We start from the raw sequence: 15,000 nt of genomic DNA, 5'->3' as shown, positions 1-15,000 counted from the left end.
AAATGGGACATCCCTGTTGGCATAGTCGTAGCATTGTAGCATGCATGGCGTGCATGAGGTTCTGGGTTTGTGCCTGGTCAGCGTTTGGACGCTACATGACGTGTGGTTGCCAGAGCTGACTGTGCAGGCTCCTTCAGGTCATGTGTGTGTCAGGAACAAGCCGTATGACTGACTGGAGGAATAGGGATGCGTTGATGAAAGCTGGCTTCACTCTGCACAGTTGGAGCCAACATCAGAGGCTGGGTCTATCTAGATTATTTCCTATATCCACGGTTTGAACGGAGGTTCCACTTGCAGGAAACCAAATGATCTGCCAGTGAGCCAAATTAAAATCGGAGAGTTCAGCCAACGGTTATATCTCAGTAGCAAAATCCATCGCCGCCCTGTCCTGTTGGGAGCCGTGGTCTCATGCCTCGTCAGTGGTGCTCATTTGTTTGCTGCACAACAAGCAGGTGGGCGACAAAACCATGAGTCAACATAAAGACAAACCATGAGTCAACATAAAGACAAACCATGAGTCAACATAAAGACAAACCATGAGTCAACATAAAGACAAACCATGAGTCAACATAAAGACAAACCATGAGTCAACATAAAGACAAACCATGAGTCAACATAAAGACAAACCATGAGTCAACATAAAGACAAACCATGAGTCAACATAAAGACAAACCATGAGTCAACATAAAGACAAACCATGAGTCAACATAAAGACAAACCATGAGTCAACATAAAGACAAACCATGAGTCAACATAAAGACAAACCATGAGTCAACATAAAGACAAACCATGAGTCAACATAAAGACAAACCATGAGTCAACATAAAGACAAACCATGAGTCAACATAAACGGGGTGAGATGAGGAGGAGCGGAGAAAAGGGGGCTGTGTGTGGTCGCTTTGTTGGCTAATTCTCTCTATTTATTGATTTCCCTCATTATAGTGCTCAGTGTACCTCCGTGAGCCCGGTGGTGTGCGTGCGTACCTACACCTCGGGGAGCTGCCTTAAAAAGTCACATTTGGAAAAGCTCTCCAAGCCTCTTTTCATCTGTGAGCACACTCCAAGGCGGGGACGCCTGGCTAATTGGACCCGGAGAGGTTGAGGCCGAGCCGAAGTGGCCCGGGTCAGGTTCCCCGTTGGGCTCTGAAAGCAGCAGCACTTCTCATTCTCATTTACAATGTTGGACGGTGATTTGGAGGAAGAGGTCCGGGAGGCTGTTTGCCTCGATCGGCCCACAGTTAATGAGAGGGAAAGGAGCAGGTGGACGTGAACAAGCAGGAGCACTTCAAGCAGGAAATATGAAGGTGGATGAAATAGAGGTTTGTTTGGGAGGAGAGGGAGACAGATAAAAGGTGGAACAGAAGGCGGCTGTTACCTCTGGCTTATGGAAATGGAACCCGAATCTATTAGAATAGAATAGAACTTTATTTATTTAACACATTGTTGATTGGAGATTGTCTTGGTGCAAAATTAAGAGACAAAGATGCAAATAATAATAAAAAAATACATAGGCGTATAGTCTAAGACAAAAAATAAAACCAGACAAGTAGCGGAAAACCATACATACAAATTAAAAAACAATAAAAAACAATAAAAACAATTCGAAGGACCTGTAAGTATACAAAGTGTCACGGTGCCAAGAAGAGCTAAGGGCTCTATTTAAAGTGCATAAAAGTATTAAAAGTAAAGTGGTAAAACTATTTTATTTTAATTGAATGTTCTATGTTTATATAACATATTTCAGACATGCAGGAATGATACAGATCTGTTGTGTAAAGGTGGCTGCTTTCACTCTTGGCCACACTTTTTGACACAGATTTGATGTGGTGGGAGGAGCCAGAGTCTTCAGCCACGCCCACGAGAAAGGCAACTTTAAACGTTGCCTAGTCTCTCCCCTAGACTCCACTTCTTCTCGATGTGAATCAGTACAGTATCACAGTCAGTGAATCACTAATCCTAAAACCAAATGCCCTTCGGGGACATAATCAAGTTGAAGTTGAAGGTTGAATCCATTCACAAGTCAGCAATTTTCTGCAGGCAGATATACTTTTAAAAGTGCATAGTTAAACTGACCATCATCTTGTACAGCACTGTATGGAGAATTACATCATCTCGTTTCCCAATGTGCTTTCCTTTCAAGCTGGGCTTATTAGTGCTGCGGCCAACATTTTATAGACCTTACCAGCAGGATAGAGACACTGCGTAACGCGTCATCATTCAGAAAGCACGCCCAAGACGGGGGAAAACAGAAAGCCCCCCTCCAATCCTGGCGTTCTCCTATGTCACGTGCATGGTTGCGTGTTGCAGAAAAAGATCGTATATACGGAAGATGAACACTCCAACTTACTTCCTTGACAGCTAGATCCACATTTTTCTTCACGCCAATTCTCAATGGCTTCCTTGTTTTGCTCAGTAGTACAAAAAAACTTTAACTGGCGATTTTTTACATTTGTTGTCTGCGCAGCCCACCACACAACAACTCCCATCACGGGGGAAATAGGTCCGTTCACTCCCATTCACCAGCGTCATTTTCCTTGAATTTAACATAGTTAAAAGCTAACTGGCGATTTTTTACATTTGTTGTCTGCGCAGCCCACCACACAACAGCTTTTAGCTATGTTTAATTCAAGGAAAATGACGCTGGTGTGTGGAAATGAACGGAGCCTTTCCCCCGTGATGGGCGTGGCCTATTTCATGCAGTGTCTCTATGGCAACATGATGAGGAATGATCGATGTCACTGTGCCTCCTAGAGGTGAAATAGAGAATAGCCGTTCAATTCCACATGATGTTATTTGAGACTGGCTGAGGTGATTTAGGGGCTTCCACTCTATAACCTCACCGCTGAGGATCAGAGCTTGTATACTGTAGTCTCACAGTAGCCCAGCTGTAGATAGAGATCTAGAGGATCACAGCTTGTATAGTCTCACAGTAGCCCAGCTGTAGATAGAGATCTAGAGGATCAGAGCTTGTATAGTCTCACAGTAGCCCAGCTGTAGATAGAGATCTAGAGGACCAGAGCTTGTATAGTCTGGCTGTAGCCCAGCTGTAGATAGAGATCTAGAGGACCAGAGCTTGTATAGTCTCACAGTAGCCCAGCTGTAGATAGAGATCTAGAGGATCACAGCTTGTATAGTCTCACAGTAGCCCAGCTGGAGATAGAGATCTAGAGGATCAGAGCTTGTATAGTCTCACAGTAGCCCAGCTGGAGATAGAGATCTAGAGGATCAGAGCTTGTATAGTCTCACAGTAGCCCAGCTGTAGATAGAGATCTAGAGGATCAGAGCTTGTATAGTCTCACAGTAGCCCAGCTGTACATAGAGATCTAGAGGCAGACATCTCTGCGGCCGATATCTCCAAAACTCAGGCAACTATCCCAAAACGATATAGATGGACTACATAGCACTACAGGTGAGAGGAACAATATGTATTTTGGATTTTAGGGTGAGCTGTCCCTTTACGGCTGATACAGTTGAGGCATATTTTAGTATTGTGAGCCAGATTTTGTCTTTTTTTTGTGTGTGTGTTTTCGCTGTTGACAGTAGCGAGTAAAGACCCCGAGTTAAAAGCTCCCAGTCAGAGATGTCACAGCTAGATTTGTCATAAAACCCATAGCACACTCCAGATGAATCAGCAGGTAAAAGAGCGTTTTACTGAAGAAGCGGTAACTCTCCCCGTTCCTCGCTGTCTTCTCTCTCAATAGACTTTGCTTTGCTTCTTTCTCACACCGGATCGCTCTGTCTCTCTCACCCTGCTGCTCCTTGCTCAGACCATGCAAAAAAAAAAAAAAAAAAACAGATTTGACCAGCAGGGTGATGTGAATCTGGTCACCTCCTCTCTTCCCCATGTTTCCTGTCAGTTGTTGCTGTATGCTGTCTAGCAAAGCAGAAATTCCGGAATAAAACAAATTGTGGATTTCTTTTGAAGTAGAATCATCAGATTTTTTGTAGTGCAGTGCAGTGCAGTGCAGTGTAGTGTAGTGTAGTGTAGTGTTGTAGTGTTGTAGTGTAGTGTAGTATAGTATAGTATAGTATAGTGTAGTGTAGTGTAGTGTTGTAGTGTAGTGTAGTGTAGTATAGTATAGTATAGTGCAGTATAGTATAGTATAGTGTAGTGTGGTGCAGTGTAGTGTTGTAGTGTAGTGTAGTGTAGTGTAGTGTAGTATAGTGTAGTATAGTGTAGTATAATATAGTATAGTGTAGTATAGTGTAGTATAGTGTAGTGTAGTGTTGTAGTGTAGTGTACGTACTGCACACGTGCTTCCTCTGAGTGGATGGAAAGCAAAACATGGATTCCCACATGACTGATCCCTTAGGGCTTCTGTAGCGAAGCTGCTGGGTGGATCAGATGGACGGCCCCCGGGCAGGCCTCCCCCCCCCCCCCCCCCACAGAAACACATCTCCAGTCCCAGCCAGGCGCAGTCCCAGATGGGTCCCCTGTGTGTGTGTGTGTGTGTGTGTCCCCTGTGTGTGTGTGTGTGTGTGTGTCCTGTGTGTGTGTGTGTGTGTGTGTGTGTGTGTGTGTGTGTGTGTGCGCAAAAGAAGGGAAAAGACATTCCCAGTCAAAACGTGTCCTCTTGTACTGTATCTCCATGTCTCACGGCACACACAGACACACACACACACACACACGCACGCACACACACACACACACAGACACACACACACACACACACACTGCAGCTTCAGAGGATCCTCTCAGACAGTCTGCCAAGAGGAAGGAAATAGTTTGTTATTCATTTGTATGAACATTGAAGGCACATGCTTCAGCAGCTCTGCTGTGCTGAGCATTCAGTACACTGTACTGAATGCTCAGCAGAGGTGTTACAGTGTGTACAGTGTTCAGTACACTGTACACACTGTAACAGCTCTGCTGAGCATTCAGTACAGTGTTCAGTACACTGTACACACTGTAACAGCTCTGCTGAGCATTCAGTACAGTGTTCAGTACACTGTACACACTGTAACAGCTCTGCTGAGCATTCAGTACAGTGTACTGAACACTGTACACACTGTAACACCTCTGCTGAGCATTCAGTACACTGTACTGAACACTGTACACACTGTAACACCTCTGCTGAGCATTCAGTACACTGTACTGAACACTGTACACACTGTAACACCTCTGCTGAGCATTCAGTACAGTGTACTGAACACTGTACACACTGTAACACCTCTGCTGAGCATTCAGTACAGTGTACTGAACACTGTACACACTGTAACACCTCTGCTGAGCATTCAGTACACTGTACTGAACACTGTACACACTGTAACACCTCTGCTGAGCATTCAGTACAGTGTACTGAACACTGTACACACTGTAACACCTCTGCTGAGCATTCAGTACACTGTACTGAACACTGTACACACTGTAACACCTCTGCTGAGCATTCAGTACAGTGTACTGAACACTGTACACACTGTAACACCTCTGCTGAGCATTCAGTACACTGTACTGAACACTGTACACACTGTAACACCTCTGCTGAGCATTCAGTACACTGTACTGAACACTGTACACACTGTAACACCTCTGCTGAGCATTCAGTACACTGTACTGAACACTGTACACACTGTAACACCTCTGCTGAGCATTCAGTACAGTGTACTGAATGCTCAGCAGAGGTGTTACAGTGTGTACAGTGTACTGAACACTGTACACACTGTAGGGAGTCACTGCAGAGTCGCCAGCAGTGCCTCGTTTACTTTCAAAATGCTTTGATTTGCATTTGTTGTTGGTAATGTTTCCGCTTTTTATGTTATCGTGCACAGAAGCATCATGCCCATTGTAACTGGGGGGGCAATTTCCCCCTCAGATTTTTGAGATTTTTGAGATTTTTTTTAATAAACATAGGCTATAATATTATAGGCTGTGTATGGTAGTTGAAACATAGTTTCAAGTTAACGTTTATTTATGTTTGTAGTTAAAACAATATACTGTATAGGCTACATACAGTACAACACACAAGGCTGTTATTTACCCTTTGTCGCCACCTGGTGAGTAAATATATAACTAAAACCATTCAAATTGACAACCAGTCAATCCATGTATCTACCGGTCCTTGGCACAAAAAAGGTTGGGAACCCCTGCTCTAGAGGACACTAGATGAGACTAAGAGAAAAGATTTATACCTTCTGAAAAGGCAATACCAGCCAAAATAAACATTGTGTTACATTGCTTTGAAACGTGTGGTCTCCCTTTTTTGTCAAGTCCATTGAGCCTGGGCAGTGGCAATGTACTTAGTCTGGTGATTATGGATCTTTCCAGGAGGCTGAGCAGTTTGGAAAATAGCCTTATGGTTACACCTGCTCACTCTGTTAATTTAAAATGAGATATTCCTCTAAATCTGGCTTCCAACCCCCCAAATCTTTTTTTGGGGGGGCGCCAGAGTTCGCCCCCTCAGATTGTTGGCTTGCATGACGCCCCTGATCGTGCACTATATGTTTATGTATAGACAGACGACAAAGGAAAAACCAACTTAAAGAGGACATGAAACATTTGATCATGTGACTCTAGTTCATTTGCATTTCACCTCAGACAAGACAGGAAACGGCTTTCAAGTCTGACATTTACCTAGATTTGCTAGATAGATAAAAAAAGAAGGAAAGACAAGTTCTTGACTTTTTTTTTAGACTGAAGCCAAGCCAACAACTACCGTCCTTCAGCTGATCAAAAGGCTTCTCTGGTTATTACTTCACAGCAGAGTACAGAGGCACTTGAACAGCTACAGTAGTTGACAACATGTATTAAAGGCTAGTATACTGTACCTCATTTTAAGACAGAATGACAGACAAAATATGCAAAAATGACATAAAGTAATGAATTCATTGTAAGTAATTCAGGGGTCTTCAACCTTCTTCAGCCCAAGAACCTGTGTTGCATTTTAAGCTGATGTCACAGGTGAAGGTGATGAGTAGGGAATAACAAACAACATCATTATAAGGAGCTGCCGTAATCCTGGTACTCGTATACAAACATTTCCATAACATGTTGCGCCCATGGCACATCGTCTCTAGAGTCTCCACCCCACAAATCGAGCATGCACAGCACACAAGATTTCTAGTACAACGTAATTGACTCGTGTCATTGTGATGCATCAGCTGTTCTTAAAATGAGGCCTGACCATTCAGTTGACCTTGGCTTGCTGACTTGCTGATCTGGCAATTCTGCTCAAACTGAATAACATTTCATAATTTACCATGTATTTCATAATACGACAAATACAAGGATGCTGTAAGTTGAAGTATAGTATATAAATATATGCTAAACTATTACAGGATAATGACTTAAATCATGGCACGCCATCCTTGGCGGTGACAGAAGAACCATGCAGTATTAAAGTAGCATCTAAACGTTGACATGCTCTCCTGATACAAGCCCTTGTCCTACAACACTGCTTTGTAGCATTTTACATTCAGAGTCATGCATGCTTGGGGACATCATGTTTTCCGTGCTTACAAGCGACAGTTGTGTTTGCGCGACTCGTGTAGCGTTATGTACCTTATGAGCGTAGCGTTATGTACCTTATGAGCGTAGCGTGGTCGTTGACTGACTCGTGTAGTGTTATGTACCTTATGAGCGTAGCGTTATGTACCTTATGAGCGTAGCGTGGTCGTTGACTGACTCGTGTAGTGTTATGTACCTTATGAGCGTAGCGTGGTCGTTGACTGACTCGTGTAGCGTTATGTACCTTATGAGCGTAGCGTTATGTACCTTATGAGCGTAGCGTGGTCGTTGACTGACTCGTGTAGCGTTATGTACCTTATGAGCGTAGCGTGGTCGTTGACTGACTCGTGTAGCGTTATGTACCTTATGAGCGTAGCGTGGTCGTTGACTGACTCGTGTAGCGTTATGTACCTTATGAGCGTAGCGTGGTCGTTGACTGACTCGTGTAGCGTTATGTACCTTATGAGCGTAGCGTGGTCGTTGACTGACTCGTGTAGCGTTATGTACCTTATGAGCGTAGCGTGGTCGTTGACTGACTCGTGTAGCGTTATGTACCTTATGAGCGTAGCGTGGTCGTTGACTGACTCGTGTAGCGTTATGTACCTTATGAGCGTAGCGTGGTCGTTGACTGACTCGTGTAGCGTTATGTACCTTATGAGCGTAGCGTGGTCGTTGACTGACTCGTGTAGCGTTATGTACCTTATGAGCGTAGCGTGGTCGTTGACTGACTCGTGTAGCGTTATGTACCTTATGAGCGTAGCGTGGTCGTTGACTGACTCGTGTAGCGTTATGTACCTTATGAGCGTAGCGTGGTCGTTGACTGACTCGTGTAGCGTTATGTACCTTATGAGCGTAGCGTGGTCGTTGACTGACTCGTGTAGCGTTATGTACCTTATGAGCATAGCGTGGTCGTTCTGGATCCTGTCATGTACTTTAGTCGAGTCAAGTCAAGTCAAGTTTATTTGTATAGCACATTTCATACACAAGGGCATTCAAGTTCAAATTCAAAGTGCTTCACATAAAAGGGTTGAAAATAAAAATAAAATAGAAACAAGAAAATAAAAGAATAAAAGAAGAGAATAAAATAGGCATTTAAAAACATCACAACAGAACTTTAAGAAAGAGCATAAAAAGTGCATTAAGCGACAGGTGCAGCAGTTACAAAAAGAGCTAAAAATTGAAAGAGGACTCATTGGGTTTGCATAATAGAATAAATCAATTTTTCTATATTAAATCCCCCGACATCATGATAAGAAACATGATTACACACACATGATTGGAAAAATGTCCATAACCTTTATAATAGTTGGACTCAAGCCTTTAGAGGCCACATATATCTCCTAAAACAGCTGTCAGCAGTTAAAAGCGACGGTAAACATAAAAGTCTTTAGTCTATTTTTAAAAGTAAGTAAAGTTGGGGCAGATATGAGGTCTTCAGGCAGTTTGTTCCAGCTAGCAGAAGCATAGTGGGTGAATGCCCATGATTTGATTTGATCCTAGGGACAGTTAATAAGCTGGACCCTGCTGACCTGAGAGATCTAGACGGTTCGTAGCGTGGGAGCAATTCAGCAAAGTATTTTGGGCCTAGGCCATTAAGTGATTTGTAGACTAATAACAGTATTTTAAAATCTATTCTATGACACACTGGCAATGTACTTTATGGTACTTTATGAGCGTAGCGTGGTCGTTCTGGATCCTGTTTGTGCCTTTTCCACCGAGTGCTCTGCGCCAACATACAGCAGGGATTTGAAAGAGAGGGGGACACAATGTAAAGCTCTGCGTGACTGTTTGTTTTTTAATGAGCTTTTTGTCTGCGTGTGGGGAGCTCTGTGTGTGTGTCGTGGGAGAGCTTGGTATGTATGTGTGTGTGTGTGTGTGTGTGTGTGTGTGCACATGTGTCCTCTCATCCATGTAGCTACATGTGTGTGTTTGTGTGTGTGCGTATGCGTATGCTGTATATGCGTGAAGGCAAATGGGTATATTTAGTTTTTGTCTGAGCAGCAGTTTCCTCATCTCCCGCTGTTGAAGAGCATTTCAGTGAAAATGTGTTTTTTCCCTGTTATTAGCAGGCATGAAGCCATGTGAATAATGCATGGTGAACACTGCCTCTTTATACCATCACGTTCAGGGCCAGGCGGCTCACAAAGGGACCATAACGTGTTGGAGCGTACACTGTTAAATATACATGAGGACTTTGTGAATAGCATTAACGTATAGCGTTGAGACGTTGAGATTTCACTGGACTAGATGTTTCAGCATGCATTTGTTCTCAGGTGAGGCACCACATTTGGGGTTATTGAGGTGTTTTGTAGCGGGCGGTTTCAGTCAAACAATCTGATTGGTCAAAAACCTTGAAGTCCGTCTAGCCGTCTTTTATTGATTCATGGTCATCTGCGAGATGTTTCTTTTCTGTGGTTTTAGGATTAAGATCTTCTTTGGTGCAAAGCCATCATTGCTCAATGAAACAGGGTGCCCAGTACTGTGACATCTTCCTTCTTGGATTTTCTGTTGATGAAGTTCGAGCGAAAAGTGGCTTGTTTGAAATACAGTAAATACTGTAGAAGAAGAATCTCAAATATCACTTGTAAGATATTCTTGTAACGGTTGGTTGTGTTTAAACCCTCTTTTGCTATGTTTGTTGTATGTGTTGCTATGTTCTCATTTATTTATCTTATAATTGTCAATTCATTCCGTTCTTCGTTCCCGTCTGGCCTGAAGCCTTCACAACAGTCTTTGCAGTGGGCGGAAGTTGGGGCGGGTGTACTTGCCTTGACAGACAACTCCTTCAGCCAATCAGCGTCGGATCCAGTCAAACCCAAATCCACTCAGGAGAACGGCAAGCTGTTTAAACTAGACGGACATTGACGTTACTCCGCGAGTTCTGATTGGCCGGTTACAATGTCAACTACGAGGTGGGTCGCTGATTGGCTCGTCTGCTTTGCAGTTTCTGCAGACAGAGTTCTCCCAGAGTTGAGGCCAGACGGCCCCGCAGAACCAAATGAAATGTGAGGTCATGTGACCGGCTGCTTTACCACGCTAATGTTCTTTATCTCCCAGTTGGAAAATGGAAGATGTGGCTTGTTGCTAAAGAGGGGGAGGCTGGGAAGTGTGCGGGGATTGGATAAGAATTCCTAAGGCCTGTCACATGATCATCTCTCACTTCCTGGTTGCCAGGACGTCGTCTCAAGCCTCCCGTGTTTGGAGGGCCTGTACACTAGACAGATTTAGTGGTGGCTAAATGTAGGCTATGAGGAAGGATTTGAATGCTAATGATGACGTTTGAGGTGTTTCTTACACCTGTGGGCATTGAAATGAGTATTGTGATGGAGTAACTGTTGACTAGCCGTTTAGTTTGCTTTTCATTTTTTTTTTTTTCCATGCGTACAGTGATCATATGAGAACAAGAGTGGTGTGTAAGGGAGGTTGAGAAAGCTTCTGAAATATAATATAAAATACTGTGTGTGTGTGTGTGTGTGTGTGTGTGTGTGTGTGTATGTGTATATATATATATATATATATATATATATATATATATATATATATATATATATATATATATATATATAAACAATATGGTAATGTCCAGGAATTCCAGCAAGTGCCATTTATCTCACTTAAAGAGAGAATGCTCTTTCCACTGTTTACCATCTTGCTCCTGTGCCTTTGCCAAAAAAACTTTCTCACACTTTACTTATAATTACTTTCTGGCACTCACAGTAAACACTCATTTTCAGCACTCTCATCCTATCCAATTTACAGTACAATGAGTATATCAAGTTCACATTCAAGTACATCACTGCCAGCAAAGCAACCAGGGACAAAATCAGTGCGGGAGAGAACATGCCATGCCAGTAAAATGTGCTTTCTAAGCATGTAAAGCCCCCCCAACACCCCCCCCCCCCCCACACACACACACACACACACACACACACACTCAGACCAATCAATGAGACCGATCATTTGAACAAGTCCTCCTAAGTGGTTAAGTGTGCAGTAAACCAACAGTTTTCATGGCCAGTTATTCCCTGCACGGTGCCAGGCAGCACGGTGCCAGGCAGCACGGTGCCAGGCTGCACGGTGCCAGGCTGCACGGTGCCAGGCAGCACGGTGCCAGGCAGCACGGTGCCAGGCTGCACGGTGCCAGGCTGCACGGTGCCAGGCAGCACGGTGCCAGGCTGCACGGTGCCAGGCAGCACGGTGCCAGGCTGCACGGTGCCAGGCAGCACGGTGCCAGGCAGCACGGTGCCAGGCAGCACGGTGCCAGGCTGCACGGTGCCAGGCTGCACGGTGCCAGGCAGCACGGTGCCAGGCTGCACGGTGCCAGGCAGCACGGTGCCAGGCTGCACGGTGCCAGGCAGCACGGTGCCAGGCAGCACGGTGCCAGGCTGCACGGTGCCAGGCTGCACGGTGCCAGGCTGCACGGTGCCAGGCTGCACGGTGCCAGGCAGCACGGTGCCAGGCTGCACGGTGCCAGGCTGCACGGTGCCAGGCTGCACGGTGCCAGGCTGCACGGTGCCAGGCTGCACGGTGCCAGGCAGCACGGTGCCAGGCTGCACGGTGCCAGGCTGCACGTTGCCAGGCAGCACGGTGCCAGGCTGCACGGTGCCAGGCTGCACGGTGCCAGGCTGCACGGTGCCAGGCAGCACGTTGCCAGGCTGCACGGTGCCAGGCTGCACGGTGCCAGGCAGCACGTTGCCAGGCTGCACGGTGCCAGGCTGCACGGTGCCAGGCTGCACGGTGCCAGGCTGCACCTCTAAGATCTACATCGATGCACAACACATGGCACTGTTATTCAAATGCATCGCAGTCTCATCATGTAATATTCATGTCTCATCACCAGGGCTGCAAAGAGGCGCTAGAGTGGAGAACATTTAGAGCCAAGCAACCTGAGAGCTGGTGTATGTGTGCTAGCTGGTGTATGTGTGCTAGCTGGTGTATGTGTGCTAGCTGGTGTATGTGTGCTAGCTGGTGTATGTGTGCTAGCTGGTGTATGTGTGCTAGCTGGTGTATGTGTGCTAGCTGGTGTATGTGTACTAGCTGGTGTATGTGTGCTAGCTGGTGTATGTGTGCTAGCTGGTGTATGTGTGCTAGCTGGTGTATGTGTGCTAGCTGGTGTATGTGTGCTAGCTGGTGTATGTGTACTAGCTGGTGTATGTGTGCTAGCTGGTGTATGTGTGCTAGTTGGTGTATGTGTGCTAGCTGGTGTATGTGTGCTAGCTGGTGTATGTGTGCTAGTTGGTGTATGTGTGCTAGTTGGTGTATGTGTGCTAGCTGGTGTATGTGTGCTAGTTGGTGTATGTGTGCTAGCTGGTGTATGTGTGCTAGCTGGTGTATGTGTGCTAGCTGGTGTATGTGTGCTAGTTGGTGTATGTGTGCTAGTTGGTGTATGTGTGCTAGCTGGTGTATGTGTGCTAGTTGGTGTATGTGTGCTAGCTGGTGTATGTGTGCTAGCTGGTGTATGTGTGCTAGTTGGTGTATGTGTGCTAGTTGGTGTATGTGTGCTAGCTGGTGTATGTGTGCTAGTTGGTGTATGTGTGCTAGCTGGTGTATGTGTGCTAGCTGGTGTATGTGTGCTAGCTGGTGTATGTGTGCTAGTTGGTGTATGTGTGCTAGTTGGTGTATGTGTGCTAGCTGGTGTATGTGTGCTAGCTGGTGTATGTGTGCTAGCTGGTGTATGTGTGCTAGTTGGTGTATGTGTGCTAGTTGGTGTATGTGTGCTAGCTGGTGTATGTGTGCTAGTTGGTGTATGTGTGCTAGCTGGTGTATGTGTGCTAGCTGGTGTATGTGTGCTAGTTGGTGTATGTGTGCTAGTTGGTGTATGTGTGCTAGCTGGTGTATGTGTGCTAGTTGGTGTATGTGTGCTAGCTGGTGTATGTGTGCTAGCTGGTGTATGTGTGCTAGTTGGTGTATGTGTGCTAGTTGGTGTATGTGTGCTAGCTGGTGTATGTGTGCTAGTTGGTGTATGTGTGCTAGCTGGTGTATGTGTGCTAGCTGGTGTATGTGTGCTAGCTGGTGTATGTGTGCTAGTTGGTGTATGTGTGCTAGTTGGTGTATGTGTGCTAGCTGGTGTATGTGTGCTAGTTGGTGTATGTGTGCTAGCTGGTGTATGTGTGCTAGCTGGTGTATGTGTGCTAGCTGGTGTATGTGTGCTAGCTGGTGTATGTGTGCTAGCTGGTGTATGTGTGCTAGCTGGTGTATGTGTGCTAGCTGGTGTATGTGTGCTAGTTGGTGTATGTGTGCTAGCTGGTGTATGTGTGCTAGCTGGTGTATGTGTGCTAGCTGGTGTATGTGTGCTAGTTGGTGTATGTGTGCTAGCTGGTGTATGTGTGCTAGCTGGTGTATGTGTGCTAGCTGGTGTATGTGTGCTAGTTGGTGTATGTGTGCTAGCTGGTGTATGTGTGCTAGCTGGTGTATGTGTGCTAGCTGGTGTATGTGTGCTAGCTGGTGTATGTGTGCTAACTGGTGTATGTGTACTAGCTGGTGTATGTGTGCTAGCTGGTGTATGTGTGCTAGCTGGTGTATGGGTGCTAACTGGTGTATGTGTGCTAGCTGGTGTATGTGTGCTAGCTGGTGTATGTGTGCTAGCTGGTGTATGTGTGCTAACTGGTGTATGTGTACTAGCTGGTGTATGTGTGCTAGCTGGTGTATGTGTGCTAGCTGGTGTATGTGTGCTAGCTGGTGTATGTGTGCTAGCTGGTGTATGTGTGCTAACTGGTGTATGTGTACTAGCTGGTGTATGTGTGCTAGCTGGTGTATGTGTGCTAGCTGGTGTATGTGTGCTAACTGGTGTATGTGTACTAGCTGGTGTATGTGTGCTAGCTGGTGTATGTGTGCTAACTGGTGTATGTGTACTAGCTGGTGTATGTGTGCTAGCTGCCTGAGAGCTGGTGTATGTGTGCTAGCTGGTGTATGTGTGCTAGCTGGTGTATGTGTGCTAGCTGGTGTATGTGTGCTAGCTGGTGTATGTGTGCTAACTGGTGTATGTGTGCTAACTGGTGTATGTGTACTAGCTGGTGTATGTGTGCTAGTTGGTGTATGTGTGCTAACTGGTGTATGTGTGCTAGCTGGTGTATGTGTGCTAGCTGGTGTATGTGTGCTAGCTGGTGTATGTGTGCTAGCAGCCTGAGAGCTGGTGTATGTGTGCTAACCGGTGTATGTGTGCTAGCTGGTGTATGTGTGCTAGTTGGTGTATGTGTGCTAGCTGGTGTATGTGTGCTAGCTGGTGTATGTGTGCTAGCTGGTGTATGTGTGCTAGTTGTTGTATGTGTGCTAGCTGGTGTATGTGTGCTAGCTGGCACAATGCCTGGCTCTCTGCTTCTGTCATAATGAGCTTCTTCACTTTTCTATCAATATGATTAAAATATGAGTATAATCAATCAAAGCCCTCCACTCCTCTTCTCGTCTCCCTGACTCATCCTCCTCTTCCTCTCCCTCCTTCTGTATCTCTTTCCCATGCTCTGTCTTCCTCTCCTGCTTCACCCTCTGCTATCTCTTTCTCCCTGCATCAACCTCTATCCCTGCTCTTCTCGTTCTCCTCTTCCTCTCTGATTCTTTCA

At 45.6% G+C, this 15,000-nt stretch overlaps 1 protein-coding gene across 1 annotated transcript in view; it reads left to right on the top strand.

Annotated features, from left to right (window-relative positions):
• cnih3 (cornichon family AMPA receptor auxiliary protein 3) overlaps positions 1–15,000 on the top strand; it is a gene marked incomplete at both ends in the record, with an annotated part of 73,105 nt that overhangs the window by 51,306 nt on the left and 6,799 nt on the right. The gene's annotated exons all lie outside the window — the stretch shown is intronic.

Source organism: Poromitra crassiceps (genome assembly GCF_964638095.1).
Source record: "Poromitra crassiceps genome assembly, chromosome: 9".
NCBI classification, from domain to species: domain Eukaryota; kingdom Metazoa; phylum Chordata; class Actinopteri; order Beryciformes; family Melamphaidae; genus Poromitra; species Poromitra crassiceps.
The sequence above is the reverse complement of the archived record's forward strand: the minus strand, read 5'-3'. Positions and strand labels throughout refer to the sequence as shown.